An 18,190-nucleotide genomic window follows, 5' to 3' on the forward strand; every position below is an offset into this window, starting at 1 on the left:
TCCTCTGTTGACAAAGATGTTGCAGCAATTGTGGTTTCAGTTGTAGAGATGTTCATCACTGAAGTTGGGGATGGTGTCGTCTTAAGTTCTTCAGTGGATGATGAAATAAAGGGAATTTCAGTCGGAGATGTTCCGGCAGAAATTGTCTGCAGCTCGGAAGATGCTTCAGGTGACAAAGTGCCGACTGTGGGAGTAGAAAATGTTGTTTCGGAAAAGGTGACCTCAGCCGATGGGGAAGTCTCCAAAACATCAGTGGCTGTTGGTTTTCTGCTGGAAATATCAGTTTCAACAGCTGGAGTGATGGAGGTTCTTTCATCGGGAACGAATGAAATTGGTGGGATCCGAGTTTGTTCTGTCGTCAATTTTACTGTTGGCCTTGGAAGTATTGTTGATGCTAGTTTGGTTTCAAAGACCTCATCTCGGCTTGTTGCCGTGGCAGTATCAGGAAGTAATTCTGAGGTTGGAACAACATGTGGTGTTTTTGCTGCAGTTGTGGGAGGTGTGGAAGGTTCAGTTGAAGAAGGCGAATACTCGGGAATTTTGGTGTAGTTTGTTGTGAGAAGGACTGCTGGAAGAACTGTGTGCATAAGACTCAATGTCGGTTCCTCTGTCGATTTTGTCGTGGTCGTTTCAGAAAATGTAGCATCAGCAGGCATTGAAGGAGAAGCAACTTCCTCTGTTGACAAAGATGTTGCAGAAATTGTGGTTTCAGTTGAAGAGATGTTCATCACTGAAGTTGGGGATGGTGTCGTCCTAAGTTCTTCAGTGGATGATGAAATGAAAGGAATTTCGGTCGGAGATGTTCCGTGAGATATTGTCTGCAGCTCGGAAGATGCTTCTGGTGACAAAGTGCCGACTGTGGGAGTAGAAAATGTTGTTTCGGAAAAGGTGACCTCAGCCGATGGGGAAGTCTCCAAAACATCAGTGGCTGTTGGTTTTCTGCTGGAAATATCAGTTTCAATAGATGGAGTGATGGAGGTTCTTTCATCGGGAGCGAATGAAATTGGTGGGATCCAAGTTTGTTCTGTCGTCAATTTTACTGTTGGCCTTGGAAGTATTGTTGATGCTAGTTTGGTTTCAAAGACCTCGTCTCGGCTTGTTGCCGTGGCAGTATCAGGAAGTAATTCTGAGGTTGGAACGACATGTGGTGTTTTTACTGCAGTTGTGGGAGGTGTGGAAGGTTCAGTTGAAGAAGGCGAATACTCGGGAATTTTGGTGTAGTTTGTTGTGAGAAGGACTGCTGGAAGAACTGTGTGGATAGGACTCAATGTGGGTTCCTCTGTCGATTTTGTAGTGGTCGTTTCAGAAAATGTAGCATCAGCAGGCATTGAAGGAGAAGCAACTTCCTCTGTTGACAAAGATGTTGCAGAAATTGTGGTTTCAGCTGTAGAGATGTTCATCACTGAAGTTGGGGATGGTGTCGTCCTAAATTCTTCAGTGGATGATGAAATTAAGGGAATTTCGGTCGGAGATGTTCCGGGAGAAATTGTCTGCAGCTCGGAAGATGCTTCAGGTGACAAAGTGCCGACTGTGGGAGTAGAAAATGTTGTTTCGGAAAAGGTGACCTCAGCCGATGGGGAAGTCTCCAAAACATCAGTGGCTGTTGGTTTTCTGCTGGAAATATCAGTTTCAACAGCTGGAGTGATGGAGGTTCTTTCATCGGGAACGAATGAAATTGGTGGGATCCAAGTTTGTTCTGTCGTAAATTTTACTGTTGGCCTTGGAAGTATTGTTGATGCTAGTTTGGTTTCAAAGACCTCATCTCGGCTTGTTGCCGTGGCAGTACCAGGAAGTAATTCTGAGGTTGGAACAACATGTGGTGTTTTTGCTGCAGTTGTGGGAGGTGTGGAAGGTTCAGTTGAAGAAGGCGAATACTCGGGAATTTTGGTGTAGTTTGTTGTGAGAAGGACTACTGGAAGAACTGTGTGGATAAGACTCAATGTGGGTTCCTCTGTCGATTTTGTAGTGGTCGTTTCAGAAAATGTAGCGTCAGCAGGCATTGAAGGAGAAGCAACTTCCTCTGTTGACAAAGATGTTGCAGAAATTGTGGTTTCAGTTGTAGAGATGTTCATCACTGAAGTTGGGGATGGTGTCGTCCTAAGTTCTTCAGTGGATGATGAAATAAAGGGAATTTCAGTCGGAGATGTTCCGGGAGAAATTGTCTGCAGCTCGGAAGATGGTTCAGGTGACAAAGTGCCGACTGTGGGAGTAGAAAATGTTGTTTCGGAAAAGGTGACCTCAGCCGATGGGGAAGTCTCCAAAACATCAGCGGCTGTTGGTTTTCTGCTGGAAATATCAGTTTCAATAGATGGAGTGATGGAGGTTCTTTCATCGGGAGCGAATGAAATTGGTGGGATCCGAGTTTGTTCTGTCGTCAATTTTACTGTTGGCCTTGGAAGTATTGTTGATGCTAGTTTGGTTTCAAAGACCTCGTCACGGCTTGTTGCCATGGCAGTATCAGGAAGTAATTCTGAGGTTGGAACAACATGTGGTGTTTTTGCTGCAGTTGTGGGAGGTGTGGAAGGTTCAGTTGAAGAAGGCGAATACTCGGGAATTTTGGTGTAGTTTGTTGTGAGAAGGACTACTGGAAGAACTGTGTGGATAAGACTCAATGTGGGTTCCTCTGTCGATTTTGTCGTGGTCGTTTCAGAAAATGTAGCATCAGCAGGCATTGAAGGAGAAGCAACTTCCTCTGTTGACAAAGATGTTGCAGAAATTGTGGTTTCAGTTGTAGAGATGTTCATCACTGAAGTTGGGGATGGTGTCGTCGTAAGTTCTTCAGTGGATGATGAAATGAAAGGAATTTCGGTCGGAGATGTTCCGTGAGATATTGTCTGCAGCTCGGAAGATGCTTCAGGTGACAAAGTGCCGACTGTGGGAGTAGAAAATGTTGTTTCGGAAAAGGTGACCTCAGCCGATGGGGAGGTATCCAAAACATCAACGGCTGTTGGTTTTCTGCTGGAAATATCAGTTTCAACAGCTGTAGTGATGGAGGTTCTTTCATCGGGAACGAATGAAATTGGTGGGATCCAAGTTTGTTCTGTCGTCAATTTTACTGTTGGCCTTGGAAGTATTGTTGATGCTAGTTTGGTTTCAAAGACCTCGTCTCGGCTTGTTGCCGTGGCAGTATCAGGAAGTAATTCTGAGGTTGGAACGACATGTGGTGTTTTTACTGCAGTGGTGGGAGGTGTGGAAGGTTCAGTTGAAGAAGGCGAATACTCGGGAATTTTGGTGTAGTTTGTTGTGAGAAGGACTGCTGGAAGAACTGTGTGGATAAGACTCAATGTGGGTTCCTCTGTCGATTTTGTAGTGGTCGTTTCAGAAAATGTAGCGTCAGCAGGCATTGAAGGAGAAGCAACTTCCTCTGTTGACAAAGATGTTGCAGAAATTGTGGTTTCAGTTGTAGAGATGTTCATCACTGAAGTTGGGGATGGTGTCGTCCTAAGTTCTTCAGTGGCTGATGAAATTAAGGGAATTTCGGTCGGAGGTGTTCCGGGAGAAATTGTCTGCAGCTCGGAAGATGCTTCAGGTGACAAAGTGCCGACTGTGGGAGTAGAAAATGTTGTTTCGGAAAAGGTGACCTCAGCCGATGGGGAAGTATCCAAAACATCAGCGGCTGTTGGTTTTCTGCTGGAAATATCAGTTTCAATAGCTGGAGTGATGGAGGTTCTTTCATCGGGAGCGAATGAAATTGGTGGGATCCGAGTTTGTTCTGTCGTCGATTTTACTGTTGGCCTTGGAAGTATTGTTGATGCTAGTTTGGTTTCAAAGACCTCATCTCGGCTTGTTGCCGTGGCAGTATCAGGAAGTAATTCTGAGGTTGGAACAAGATGTGGTGTTTTTGCTGCAGTTGTGGGAGGTGTGGAACGTTCAGTTGAAGAAGGCGAATACTCGGGAATTTTGGTGTAGTTTGTTGTGAGAAGAACTGCTGGAAGAACTGTGTGGATAAGACTCAATGTGGGTTCCTCTGTCGATTTTGTAGTGGTAGTTTCAGAAAATGTAGCGTCAGCAGGCATTGAAGGAGAAGCAACTTCCTCTGTTGACAAAGATGTTGCAGAAATTGTGGTTTCAGTTGTTGAGATGTTCATCAATGAAGTTGGGGATGGTGTCATCCTAAGTTCTTCAGTGTGTGATGAAATTAATGGAATTTCGGTCGGAGATGTTCCGGGAGAAATTGTCTGCAGCTCGGAAGATGCATCAGGTGACAAAGTGCCAACTGTGGGAGTAGAAAATGTTGTTTCGGAAAAGGTGACCTCAGCCGATGGGGAAGTATCCAAAACATCAGCGGCTGTTGGTTTTCTGCTGGAAATATCAGTTTCAACAGCTGGAGTGATGGATGTTCTTTCATCGGGAGCGAATGAAATTGGTGGGAGCCGAGTTTGTTCTGTCGTCAATTTTACTGTTGGCCTTGGAAGTATTGTTGGTGCTAGTTTGGTTTCAAAGACCTCATCTCGGCTTGTTGCCGTGGCAGTATCAGGAAGTAATTCTGAGGTTGGAACGACATGTGGTGTTTTTACTGCAGTTGTGGGAGGTGTGGAAGGTTCAGTTGAAGAAGGCGAATACTCAGGAATTTTGGTGTAGTTTGTTGTGAGAAGGACTGCTGGAAGAACTGTGTGGATAAGACTCAATGTGGGTTCCTCTGTCGATTTTGTAGTGGTTGTTTCAGAAAATGTAGCATCAGCAGGCATTGCAGGAGAAGCAACTTCCTCTGTTGACAAAGATGTTGCAGAAATTGTGGTTTCAGTTGTAGAGATGTTCATCAATGAAGTTGGGGATGGTGTCATCCTAAGTTCTTCAGTGGATGATGAAATTAAGGGAATTTCGGTCGGAGATGTTCCGGGAGAAATTGTCTGCAGCTCGGAAGATGGTTCAGGTGACAAAGTGCCGACTGTGGGAGTAGAAAATGTTGTTTCGGAAAAGGTGACCTCAGCCGATGGGGAAGTATCCAAAACATCAGCGGCTGTTGGTTTTCTGCTGGAAATATCAGTTTCAATAGATGGAGTGATGGAGGTTCTTTCATCGGGAGCGAATGAAATTGGTGGGATCCGAGTTTGTTCTGTCGTCAATTTTACTGTTGGCCTTGGAAGTATTGTTGATGCTAGTTTGGTTTCAAAGACCTCGTCACGGCTTGTTGCCGTGGCAGTATCAGGAAGTAATTCTGAAGTTGGAATGACATGTGGCGTTTTTACTGCAGCTGTGGGAGGTGTGGAAGGTTCAGTTGAAGAAGGCGAATACTCGGGAATTTTGGTGTAGTTTGTTGTGAGAAGGACTACTGGAAGAACTGTGTGGATAAGACTCAATGTGGGTTCCTCTGTCGATTTTGTGGTGGTCGTTTCAGAAAATGTAGCATCAGCAGGCATTGAAGGAGAAGCAACTTCCTCTGTTGACAAAGATGTTGCAGAAATTGTGGTTTCAGTTGTAGAGATGTTCATCAATGAAGTTGGGGATGGTGTCATCCTAAGTTCTTCAGTGGATGATGAAATTAAGGGAATTTCGGTCGGAGATGTTCCGGGAGAAATTGTCTGCAGCTCGGAAGATGGTTCAGGTGACAAAGTGCCGACTGTGGGAGTAGAAAATGTTGTTTCGGAAAAGGTGACCTCAGCCGATGGGGAAGTATCCAAAACATCAGCGGCTGTTGGTTTTCTGCTGGAAATATCAGTTTCAATAGATGGAGTGATGGAGGTTCTTTCATCGGGAGCGAATGAAATTGGTGGGATCCGAGTTTGTTCTGTCGTCAATTTTACTGTTGGCCTTGGAAGTATTGTTGATGCTAGTTTGGTTTCAAAGACCTCGTCACGGCTTGTTGCCGTGGCAGTATCAGGAAGTAATTCTGAAGTTGGAATGACATGTGGCGTTTTTACTGCAGCTGTGGGAGGTGTGGAAGGTTCAGTTGAAGAAGGCGAATACTCGGGAATTTTGGTGTAGTTTGTTGTGAGAAGGACTACTGGAAGAACTGTGTGGATAAGACTCAATGTGGGTTCCTCTGTCGATTTTGTGGTGGTCGTTTCAGAAAATGTAGCATCAGCAGGCATTGAAGGAGAAGCAACTTCCTCTGTTGACAAAGATGTTGTAGAAAGTGTGGTTTCAGTTGTAGAGATGTTCATCAATGAAGTTGGGGATGGTGTCATCCTAAGTTCTTCAGTGGATGATGAAATTAATGGAATTTCGGTCGGAGATGTTCCGGGAGAAATTGTCTGCAGCTCGGAAGATGCATCAGGTGACAAAGTGCCAACTGTGGGAGTAGAAAATGTTGTTTCGGAAAAGGTGACCTCAGCCGATGGGGAAGTATCCAAAACATCAGCGGCTGTTGGTTTTCTGCTGGAAATATCAGTTTCAACAGCTGGAGTGATGGATGTTCTTTCATCGGGAGCGAGTGAAATTGGTGGGAGCCGAGTTTGTTCTGTCGTCAATTTTACTGTTGGCCTTGGAAGTATTGTTGGTGCTAGTTTGGTTTCAAAGACCTCATCTCGGCTTGTTGCCGTGGCAGTATCAGGAAGTAATTCTGAGGTTGGAACGACATGTGGTGTTTTTACTGCAGTTGTGGGAGGTGTGGAAGGTTCAGTTGAAGAAGGCGAATACTCGGGAATTTTGGTGTAGTTTGTTGTGAGAAGGACTGCTGGAAGAACTGTGTGGATAAGACTCAATGTGGGTTCCTCTGTCGATTTTGTAGTGGTCGTTTCAGAAAATGTAGCGTCAGCAGGCATTGAAGGAGAAGCAACTTCCTCTGTTGACAAAGATGTTGCAGAAATTGTGGTTTCAGTTGTAGAGATGTTCATCACTGAAGTTGGGGATGGTGTCATCCTAAGTTCTTCAGTGGATGATGAAATTAAGGGAATTTCGGTCGGAAATGTTCCGTGAGAAATTGTCTGCAGCTCGGAAGATGCTTCAGGTGACAAAGTGCCGACTGTGGGAGTAGAAAATGTTGTTTCGGAAAAGGTGACCTCAGCCGATGGGGAAGTATCCAAAACATCAGCGGCTGTTGGTTTTCTGCTGGAAATATCAGTTTCAACAGCTGGAGTGATGGAGGTTCTTTCATCGGGAACGAATGAAATTGGTGGGATCCGAGTTTGTTCTGTCGTCAATTTTACTGTTGGCGTTGGAAGTATTGTTGATGCTCGTTTGGTTTCAAAGACCTCGTCTCGGCTTGTTGCCGTGGCAGTATCAGGAATTAATGCTGAGGTTGGAACGACATGTGGCGTTTTTACTGCAGTTGTGGGAGGTGTGGAAGGTTCAGTTGAAGAAGGCGAATACTCGGGAATTTTGGTGTAGTTTGTTGTGAGAAGGACTGCTGGAAGAACTGTGTGGATAAGACTCAATGTGGGTTCCTCTGTCGATTTTGTAGTGGTTGTTTCAGAAAATGTAGCATCAGCAGGCATTGCAGGAGAAGCAACTTCCTCTGTTGACAAAGATGTTGCAGAAATTGTGGTTTCAGTTGTAGAGATGTTCATCAATGAAGTTGGGGATGGTGTCATCCTAAGTTCTTCAGTGGATGATGAAATTAAGGGAATTTCGGTCGGAGATGTTCCGGGAGAAATTGTCTGCAGCTCGGAAGATGGTTCAGGTGACAAAGTGCCGACTGTGGGAGTAGAAAATGTTGTTTCGGAAAAGGTGACCTCAGCCGATGGGGAAGTATCCAAAACATCAGCGGCTGTTGGTTTTCTGCTGGAAATATCAGTTTCAATAGATGGAGTGATGGAGGTTCTTTCATCGGGAGCGAATGAAATTGGTGGGATCCGAGTTTGTTCTGTCGTCAATTTTACTGTTGGCCTTGGAAGTATTGTTGATGCTAGTTTGGTTTCAAAGACCTCGTCACGGCTTGTTGCCGTGGCAGTATCAGGAAGTAATTCTGAAGTTGGAATGACATGTGGCGTTTTTACTGCAGCTGTGGGAGGTGTGGAAGGTTCAGTTGAAGAAGGCGAATACTCGGGAATTTTGGTGTAGTTTGTTGTGAGAAGGACTACTGGAAGAACTGTGTGGATAAGACTCAATGTGGGTTCCTCTGTCGATTTTGTGGTGGTCGTTTCAGAAAATGTAGCATCAGCAGGCATTGAAGGAGAAGCAACTTCCTCTGTTGACAAAGATGTTGTAGAAAGTGTGGTTTCAGTTGTAGAGATGTTCATCAATGAAGTTGGGGATGGTGTCATCCTAAGTTCTTCAGTGGATGATGAAATTAAGGGAATTTCGGTCGGAGATGTTCCGGGAGAAATTGTCTGCAGCTCGGAAGATGCTTCAGGTGACAAAGTGCCGACTGTGGGAGTAGAAAATGTTGTTTCGGAAAAGGTGACCTCAGCCGATGGGGAGGTATCCAAAACATCAGCGGCTGTTGGTTTTCTGCTGGAAATATCATTTTCAACAGCTGGAGTGATGGAGGTTCTTTCATCGGGAACGAATGAAATTGGTGGGATCCGAGTTTGTTCTGTCGTCAATTTTACTGTTGGCCTTGGAAGTATTGTTGATGCTAGTTTGGTTTCAAAGACCTCATCTCGGCTTGTTGCCGTGGCAGTATCAGGAAGTAATTCTGAGGTTGGAACAACATGTGGTGTTTTTGCTGCAATTGTGGGATGTGTGGAAGGTTCAGTTGAAGAAGGCGAATACTCGGGAATTTTGGTGTAGTTTGTTGTGAGAAGAACTGCTGGAACAACTGTGTGGATAAGACTCAATGTGGGTTCCTGTGTCGATTTTGGAGTGGTCATTTCAGAAAATGTGGCATCAGCAGGCATTGAAGGAGAAGCAACTTCCTGTGTTGACAAAGATGTTGCAGAAATTGTGCTTTCAGTTGTAGAGATGTTCACCAATGAAGTTGGGGATGGTGTCATCCTAAGTTCTTCAGTGGATGATGATATTAAGGGAATTTCGGTCGGAGATGTTCCGGGAGAAATTGTCTGCAGCTCGGAAGATGCTTCAGGTGACAAAGTGCCGACTGTGGGAGTAGAAAATGTTGTTTCGGAAAAGGTGACCTCAGCCAATGAGGAAGTCTCCAAAACATCAGCGGCTGTTGGTTTTCTGCTGGAAATATCAGTTTCAATAGATGGAGTGATGGAGGTTCTTTCATCGGGAGCGAATGAAATTGGTGGGATCCGAGTTTGTTCTGTCGTCAATTTTACTGTTGGCGTTGGAAGTATTGTTGATGCTAGTTTGGTTTCAAAGACCTCATCGCGGCTTGTTGCCGTGGCAGTATCAGGAAGTAATTCTGAGGTTGGAACAACATGTGGTGTTATTGCTGCAATTGTGGGATGTGTGGAAAGTTCAGTTGAAGAAGGCGAATACTCGGGAATTTTGGTGTAGTTTGTTGTGAGAAGAACTGCTGGAATAACTGTGTGGATAGGACTCAATGTGGGTTCCTGTGTCGATTTTGGAGTGGTCATTTCAGAAAATGTAGCGTCAGCAGGCATTGAAGGAGAAGCAACTTCCTGTGTTGACAAAGATGTTGCAGAAATTGTGCTTTCAGTTGTAGAGATGTTCATCAATGAAGTTGGGGATGGTGTCATCCTAAGTTCTTCAGTGGATGATGATATTAAGGGAATTTCAGTCGGAGATGTTCCGGGAGAAATTGTCTGCAGCTCGGAAGATGCTTCAGGTGACAAAGTGCCGACTGTGGGAGTAGAAAATGTTTTTTCGGAAAAGGTGACCTCAGCCGATGGGGAAGTATCCAAAACATCAGCGGCTGTTGGTTTTCTGCTGGAAATATCAGTTTCAATAGATGGAGTGATGGAGGTTCTTTCATCGGGAGCGAATGAAATTGGTGGGATCCGAGTTTGTTCTGTCGTCAATTTTACTGTTGGCCTTGGAAGTATTGTTGATGCCAGTTTGGTTTCAAAGACCTCATCTCGGCTTGTTGCCGTGGCAGTATCAGAAAGTAATTCTGAGGTTGGAACAACATGTGGTGTTTTTGCTGCAGTTGTGGGAGGTGTGGAAGGTTCAGTTGAAGAAGGCGAATACTCGGGAATTTTGGTGTAGTTTGTTGTGAGAAGGACTGCTGGAAGAACTGTGTGGATAAAACTCAATGTGGGTTCCTGTGTCGATTTTGGAGTGGTCATTTCAGAAAATGTGGCATCAGCAGGCATTGAAGGAGAAGCAACTTCCTCTGTTGACAAAGATGTTGCAGAAATCATGGTTTCAGTTGTAGAGACGTTCATCACTGAAGTTGGGGATGGTGTCATCCTAAGTTCTTCAGTGGCTGATGAAATGAAAGGAATTTCGGTCGGAGATGTGCCGGGAGAAATTGTTTGCAGCTCGGAAGATGCTTCCGGTGACAAAGTGCCGACTGTGGGAGTAGAAAATGTTGTTTCCGAAAAGGTGACCTCAGTTGATGGGGAAGTATCCAAAACATCAGCGGCTGTTGGTTTTCTGCTGGAAATATCAGTTTCAACAGCTGGAGTGATGGAGGTTCTTTCATCGGGAACGAATGAAATTGGTGGGATCCGGGTTTGTTCTGTCGTCAATTTTACTGTTGGCCTTGGAAGTATTGTTGATGCTAGTTTGGTTTCAAAGACCTCGTCTCGGCTTGTTGCCGTGGCAGTATCAGGAAGTAATTCTGAGGTTGGAACGACATGTGGTGTTTTTACTGCAGTTGTGGGAGGTGTGGAAGGTTCAGTTGAAGAAGTCGAATACTCGGGAATTTTGGTGTAGTTTTTTGGGAGAAGGACTGCTCGAAGAACTGTGTGGATAGGACTCAATGTGGGTTCCTCTGTCGATTTTGTAGTGGTCGTTTCAGCAAATGTAGCGTCAGCAGGCATTGAAGGAGAAGCAACTTCCTCTGTTGACAAAGATGTTGCAGAAATTGTGGTTTCAGTTGTTGAGATGTTCATCAAAGAAGTTGGGGATGGTGTCATCCTAAGTTCTTCAGTGGATGATAAAATTAAAGGAATTTCGGTCGGAGATGTTCCGGGAGAAATTGTCTGCAGCTCGGAAGATGCTTCAGGTGACAAAGTGCCGACTGTGGGAGTAGAAAATGTTGTTTCGGAAAAGGTGACCTCAGCCAATGAGGAAGTATCCAAAACATCAGCGGCTGTTGGTTTTCTGCTGGAAATATCAATTTCAACAGATGGAGTGATGGAGGTTCTTTCATCGGGAGCGAATGAAATTGGTGGGATCCGAGTTTGTTCTGTCGTCAATTTTACTGTTGGCCTTGGAAGTATTGTTGATGCCAGTTTGGTTTCAAAGACCTCATCTCGGCTTGTTGCCGTGGCAGTATCAGGAAGTAATTCTGAGGTTGGAACAACATGTGGCGTTTTTGCTGCAATTGTGGGATGTGTGGAAGGTTCAGTTGAAGAAGGCGAATACTCGGGAATTTTGGTGTAGTTTGTTGGGAGAAGAACTGCTGGAAGAACTGTGTGGATAAGACTCAATGTGGGTTCCTGTGTCGATTTTGGAGTGGTCATTTCAGAAAATGTAGCATCAGCAGGCATTGAAGGAGAAGCAACTTCCTCTGTTGACAAAGATGTTGCAGAAATTGTGCTTTCAGTTGTAGAGATGTTCATCAATGAAGTTGGGGATGGTGTCATCCTAAGTTCTTCAGTGGATGATGAAATTAAGGGAATTTCGGTCGGAGATGTTCCGGGAGAAATTGTCTGCAGCTCGGAAGATGCTTCAGGTGACAAAGTGCCGACTGTGGGAGTAGAAAATGTTATTTCGGAAAAGGTGACCTCAGCCGATGGGGAAGTATCCAAAACATCAGCGGCTGTTGGTTTTCTGCTGGAAATATCAGTTTCAACAGCTGGAGTGATGGAGGTTCTTTCATCGGGAACGAATGAAATTGGTGGGATCCGAGTTTTTTCTGTCGTCAATTTTACTGTTGGCCTTGGAAGTATTGTTGATGCTAGTTTGGTTTCAAAGACCTCGTCCTGGCTTGTTGCCGTGGCAGTATCAGGAAGTAATTCTGAAGTTGGAACGACATGTGGCGTTTTTACTGCAGTTGTGGGAGGTGTGGAAGGTTCAGTTGAAGAAGGCGAATACTCGGGAATTTTGGTGTAGTTTGTTGTGAGAAGGACTGCTGGAAGAACTGTGTGGATAGGACTCAATGTGGGTTCCTCTGTCGATTTTGTAGTGGTCGTTTCAGAAAATGTAGCATCAGCAGGCATTGAAGGAGAAGCAACTTCCTCTGTTGACAAAGATGTTGCAGAAATTGTGGTTTCAGTTGTAGAGATGTTCATCACTGAAGTTGGGGATGGTGTCGTCCTAAGTTCTTCAGTGGATGATGAAATTAAGGGAATTTCGGTCGGAGATGTTCCGGGAGAAATTGTCTGCAGCTCGGAAGATGCTTCAGGTGACAAAGTGCCGACTGTGGGAGTAGAAAATGTTGTTTCGGAAAAGGTGACCTCAGCCGATGGGGAAGTCTCCAAAACATCAGTGGCTGTTGGTTTTCTGCTGGAAATATCAGTTTCAACAGCTGGAGTGATGGAGGTTCTTTCATCGGGAACGAATGAAATTGGTGGGATCCGAGTTTGTTCTGTCGTAAATTTTACTGTTGGCCTTGGAAGTATTGTTGATGCTAGTTTGGTTTCAAAGACCTCGTCTCGGCTTGTTGCCGTGGCAGTATCAGGAAGTAATTCTGAGGTTGGAACGACATGTGGTGTTTTTACTGCAGTTGTGGGAGGTGTGGAAGGTTCAGTTGAAGAAGGTGAATACTCGGGAATTTTGGTGTAGTTTGTTGTGAGAAGGACTGCTGGAAGAACTGTGTGGATAAGACTCAATGTGGGTTCCTCTGTCGATTTTGTAGTGGTCGTTTCAGAAAATGTAGCGTCAGCAGGCATTGAAGGAGAAGCAACTTCCTCTGTTGACAAAGATGTTGCAGAAATTGTGGTTTCAGTTGAAGAGATGTTCATCACTGAAGTTGGGGATGGTGTCGTCCTAAGTTCTTCAGTGGATGATGAAATGAAAGGAATTTCGGTCGGAGGTGTTCCGTGAGATATTGTCTGCAGCTCGGAAGATGCTTCTGGTGACAAAGTGCCGACTGTGGGAGTAGAAAATGTTGTTTCGGAAAAGGTGACCTCAGCCGATGGGGAAGTATCCAAAACATCAGCAGCTGTTGGTTTTCTGCTGGAAATATCAGTTTCAATAGATGGAGTGATGGAGGTTCTTTCATCGGGAGCGAATGAAATTGGTGGGATCCGAGTTTGTTCTGTCGTCAATTTTACTGTTGGCCTTGGAAGTATTGTTGATGCTAGTTTGGTTTCAAAGACCTCGTCTCGGCTTGTTGCCGTGGCAGTATCAGGAAGTAATTCTGAGGTTGGAACGACATGTGGTGTTTTTACTGCAGTTGTGGGAGGTGTGGAAGGTTCAGTTGAAGAAGGCGAATACTCGGGAATTTTGGTGTAGTTTGTTGTGAGAAGGACTGCTGGAAGAACTGTGTGGATAGGACTCAATGTGGGTTCCTCTGTCGATTTTGTAGTGGTCGTTTCAGAAAATGTAGCATCAGCAGGCATTGAAGGAGAAGCAACTTCCTCTGTTGACAAAGATGTTGCAGAAATCGTGGTTTCAGTTGTAGAGATGTTCATCAATGAAGTTGGGGATGGTGTCATCCTAAGTTCTTCAGTGGATGATGAAATGAAAGGAATTTCGGTCGGAGATGTTCCGGGAGAAATTGTCTGCAGCTCGGAAGATGCTTCAGGTGACAAAGTGCCGACTGTGGGAGTAGAAAATGTTGTTTCGGAAAAGGTGACCTCAGCCGATGGGGAAGTCTCCAAAACATCAGTGGCTGTTGGTTTTCTGCTGGAAATATCAATTTCAACAGCTGGAGTGATGGAGGTTCTTTCATCGGGAACGAATGAAATTGGTGGGATCCGAGTTTGTTCTGTCGTAAATTTTACTGTTGGCCTTGGAAGTATTGTTGATGCTAGTTTGGTTTCAAAGACCTCGTCTCGGCTTGTTGCCGTGGCAGTATCAGGAAGTAATTCTGAGGTTGGAACGACATGTGGTGTTTTTGCTGCAGTTGTGGGAGGTGTGGAAGGTTCAGTTGAAGAAGGCGAATACTCGGGAATTTTGGTGTAGTTTGTTTTGAGAAGGACTGCTGGAAGAACTGTGTGTATAAGACTCAATGTGGGTTCCTGTGTCGATTTTGGAGTGGTCATTTCAGAAAATGTAGCATCAGCAGGCATTGAAGGAGAAGCAACTTCCTCTGTTGACAAAGATGTTGCAGAAATCGTGGTTTCAGTTGTAGAGATGTTCATCAATGAAGTTGGGGATGGTGTCATCCTAAGTTCTTCAGTGGATGATGAAATGAAAGGAATTTCGGTCGGAGATGTTCCGGGAGAAATTGTCTGCAGCTCGGAAGATGCTTCAGGTGACAAAGTGCCGACTGTGGGAGTAGAAAATGTTGTTTCGGAAAAGGTGACCTCAGCCGATGGGGAAGTATCCAAAACATCAGCGGCTGTTGGTTTTCTGCTGGAAATATCAGTTTCAACAGCTGGAGTGATGGAGGTTCTTTCATAGGGAGCGAATGAAATTGGTGGGATCTGAGTTTGTTCTGTCGTCAATTTTACTGTTGGCGTTGGAAGTATTGTTGATGCTAGTTTGGTTTCAAAGACCTCGTCTCGGCTTGTTGCCGTGGCAGTATCAGGAAGTAATTCTGAGGTTGGAACGACATGTGGTGTTTTTACTGCAGTTGTGGGATGTGTGGAAGGTTCAGTTGAAGAAGGCGAATACTCGGGAATTTTGGTGTAGTTTGTTGTGAGAAGGACTGCTGGAAGAACTGTGTGGATAAGACTCAATGTGGGTTCCTCTGTCGATTTTGTGGTGGTCGTTTCAGAAAATGTAGCGTCAGCAGGCATTGAAGGAGAAGCATCTTCCTCTGTTGACAAAGATGTTGCAGAAATTGTGGTTTCAGTTGAAGAGATGTTCATCACTGAAGTTGGGAATGGTGTCATCCTAAGTTCTTCAATGGATGATGAAATGAAAGGAATTTCGGTCGGAGATGTTCCGGGAGAAATTGTCTGCAGCTCGGAGGATGCTTCAGGTGACAAAGTGCCGACTGTGGGAGTAGAAAATGTTGTTTCGGAAAAGGTGACCTCAGCCGATGGGGAAGTATCCAAAACATCAGCGGCTGTTGGTTTTCTGCTGGAAATATCAGTTTCAATAGCTGGAGTGATGGAGGTTCTTTCATCGGTAGCGAATGAAATTGGTGGGATCCGAGTTTGTTCTGTCGTCAGTTTTACTGTTGGCCTTGGAAGTATTGTTGATGCCCGTTTGGTTTCAAAGACCTTGTCTCGGCTTGTTGCCGTGGCAGTATCAGGAAGTACTTCTGAGGTTGGAATGCCATGTAGTGTTTTTACTGCAGTTGTGGGATGTGTGGAAGGTTCAGTTGAAGAAGGCGAATACTCAGGAATTTTGGTGTAGTTTGTTGTGAGAAGAACTGCTGGAAGAACTGTGTGGATAAGACTCAATGTGGGTTCCTGTGTCGATTTTGTAGTGGTCCTTTCAGAAAATGTAGCGTCGGCAGGCATTGAAGGAGAAGAAACTTCCTCTGTTGACAAAGATGTTGCAGAAATTGTGGTTTCAGTTGTGGAGATGTTCATCACTGAAGTTGGGGATGGTGTCATCCCAAGTTCTTCAGTGGATGATGAAATGAAAGGAATTTTGGTCGGAGATGTTCCGGGAGAAATTGTCTGCAGCTGGGAAGATGCTTCAGGTGACAAAGTGCCGACTGTGAGAGTAGAAAATGTTGTTTCGGGAAAGGTGACATCAGCTGATGGGGAAGTATCCAAAACATCAGCGGCTGTTGGTTTTCTGCTGGAAATATCAGTTTCAATAGCTGGAGTGATGGAGGTTCTTTCATAGGGAGCGAATGAAATTGGTGGGATCCGAGTTTGTTCTGTCGTCAATTTTACTGTTGGCCTTGGAAGTATTGTGGATGATAAGTTGGCTGCAACAGCCTCTTCTTGGTTTATTGCTGTGTCCATCTCCATAAGCAAGTGTGAGCTTCTGAAGACATTTTGAGTTCCGACTGTAATGTTAGGTGTCCAAGTTTCAGCTGAAGAAGGTGAATGTTGAGGGATTTTGTTGTTGTTTCTTGTGAGGTGAACTCCTGGAAGCACTGTGTCGGTCAATGTTGCTGTTTGTTCTTCATTTGGGGCTGTTGGGAATTTATATTTGTTAATGTTGTTTCACTGTTTCTCAAATGTCACACCTTCATTTTTATCACACTTTGAACATTGATTTTATTTTTGGCAGTGTATATATATTTATTTTTCATATTTGTTTTGGCAGAGAATTAACTTTTGCAAAGAATAAGTAGGTTTGAAAAAATACATTTTAAATTCAAGCATATTTGAGGAACCCTCAAAAAGGGATTCAGCGATTGGCCTGGTCTGTTCTTTCTCTGCATCTTATTTCCTTCAACTTCCAATTTACCTTTCATCCTGGTCTCATCATATTTTTGCAATTTGCTTCAATCATTGTGCATTGCCATTTCATTTCTGTTTTCGGTGCATCAGTTTGGCAGGGTAAATGCACAAAATGGCCTTCTCTTTTCTTTTGATACCATGCGATCTTTCATGTCTACACTTAAACACATCCCCTTTAAAGTTTGAAGCTGGCTTTACTTCAGTCTCCAAGATCATTGGAATCTCCGGCTATGAAGCTGTGTTGATGGGAGTATCACTTTGCCATCACAGGCAGGTCGGTGGTCTGTCTGTATTCTCCCACCTCCTTTCTGGTCTTGCATCCTCTATGCTCCCCCTCACCCCCACCCCCTCCTCAACCAAAGTATCTGCAGAGCACATATGGTACCTTGTGTGTTCCACCATCAACCCCTTCCTCGTAAAACTCCCAAAATCCATAATCACTGCTCAACCCCAGTCATTCATTCCTCTTTTCCCCATCTGTGGAATCAACTACCACATTCTTTTCTATCTCATTATTCCCTCCAGGTGTTCACGACAGCTGTTCAACACCATCTCAGATCATCCCCCATCCAAAACCATGATCTTTTCTGCACCTGTTACATCACCCCCCCCTCTCTTCCAAATTTTGCGTCTGCATTCTGCAGCCATCCTTTCCACCCCTGAATTCTCCCTTAATATAACCCTCAATCTCACCGGCACATCCCTTGCTGTCAGTCTCCGCTTGTTCTTTCCCTCGGCCCTGCTGTTGGTATGTCCCCATCTCTTTTGGCTGTTTCTTTTGTTATGTTGCATCCTGATCCATTCTGTGTTGTCGCTCTTCCACAAGCCTCAACTCTGTTCCAAAAAAAGGAAGGCTTGCTCCAAGATGCAGCTCCCCCAACTTCATCTGCCTGTACAAGATCAGTCTTTGTTTTACCCCGCTTGCATAGCACAAAGCGGGGTGAGACAATAGTTGGTTCACTCTGTCTGTCTGTCTGTATACAGATGTCAATCAATGATCTCGGAACTACTTAATTTCAATTGAATGGTATATTTTGAACAGGTATTGCAACATTAATCGGAAAACGAACCTGTAGTTTAGCAGTACTTTGGCTTTGATTTTGGCAAATTGTACGGAATCTCGTCCTGAGTGTGCATGTGCATAGAATAATAAGGTAATTTTTTTTAATCTGTCTGGCAATCAATCAAAATAAAAAATCATACCAAACAGGAAACACTGTTTTTTACGATGTCACAAAGGACACAAACACCAGTCACAAATTACTAATATAACATATAAATGATAAAACAGGAGTGTCTGTCCATCCGTCCCTAAACTACTCCCTCCATAGTTTTTGGGCTCGCCCCACCAAGCTTCTGTGGATTATGATTTTGAGTTTTGATCCGTATGAAACTGCTCTCGATCCAGAAGTAAACATATTCACGGCTTCAGCGGAAAAATTCGCTGGTTTTATGATATCTCAATGCAATTGTGATTTTGAGTTTCCACCGGAACGGCGCCGCTTTTATCCATGGTTCAGGTGGGTGTGAAGTTTCATAAAAATTTTCATACGATCATGATTTTGATTTTCCATCTGTATGAAATATTTCGTGTCCTCCCTTTCTGGCCACCAACCCCTGATCTGCAGGGAAAAAATGGCCTCTAAAGGCAGTTCCTCCCTTTCTCATCAGCAGATTCGTCTGTATTGGTTATCACATGAAAACGGCTTCCATATTCGTTTACCTCACAAGTGTTTGTGACATTGTATTTTGTTATATTGATGGTGTCTTACGATAATTCATCAAATGTCTGTCTGTCTGTCTGTTCCCAGGTACCGCAAAAACGGCTGAACCGATCACAATGAAATTTT

The sequence above is a fragment of the Myxine glutinosa genome, chromosome 2 (genome assembly GCF_964187855.1).
Source record: "Myxine glutinosa chromosome 2, kmMyxGlut1.1, whole genome shotgun sequence".
Taxonomy (NCBI): Eukaryota; Metazoa; Chordata; class Myxini; order Myxiniformes; family Myxinidae; genus Myxine; species Myxine glutinosa.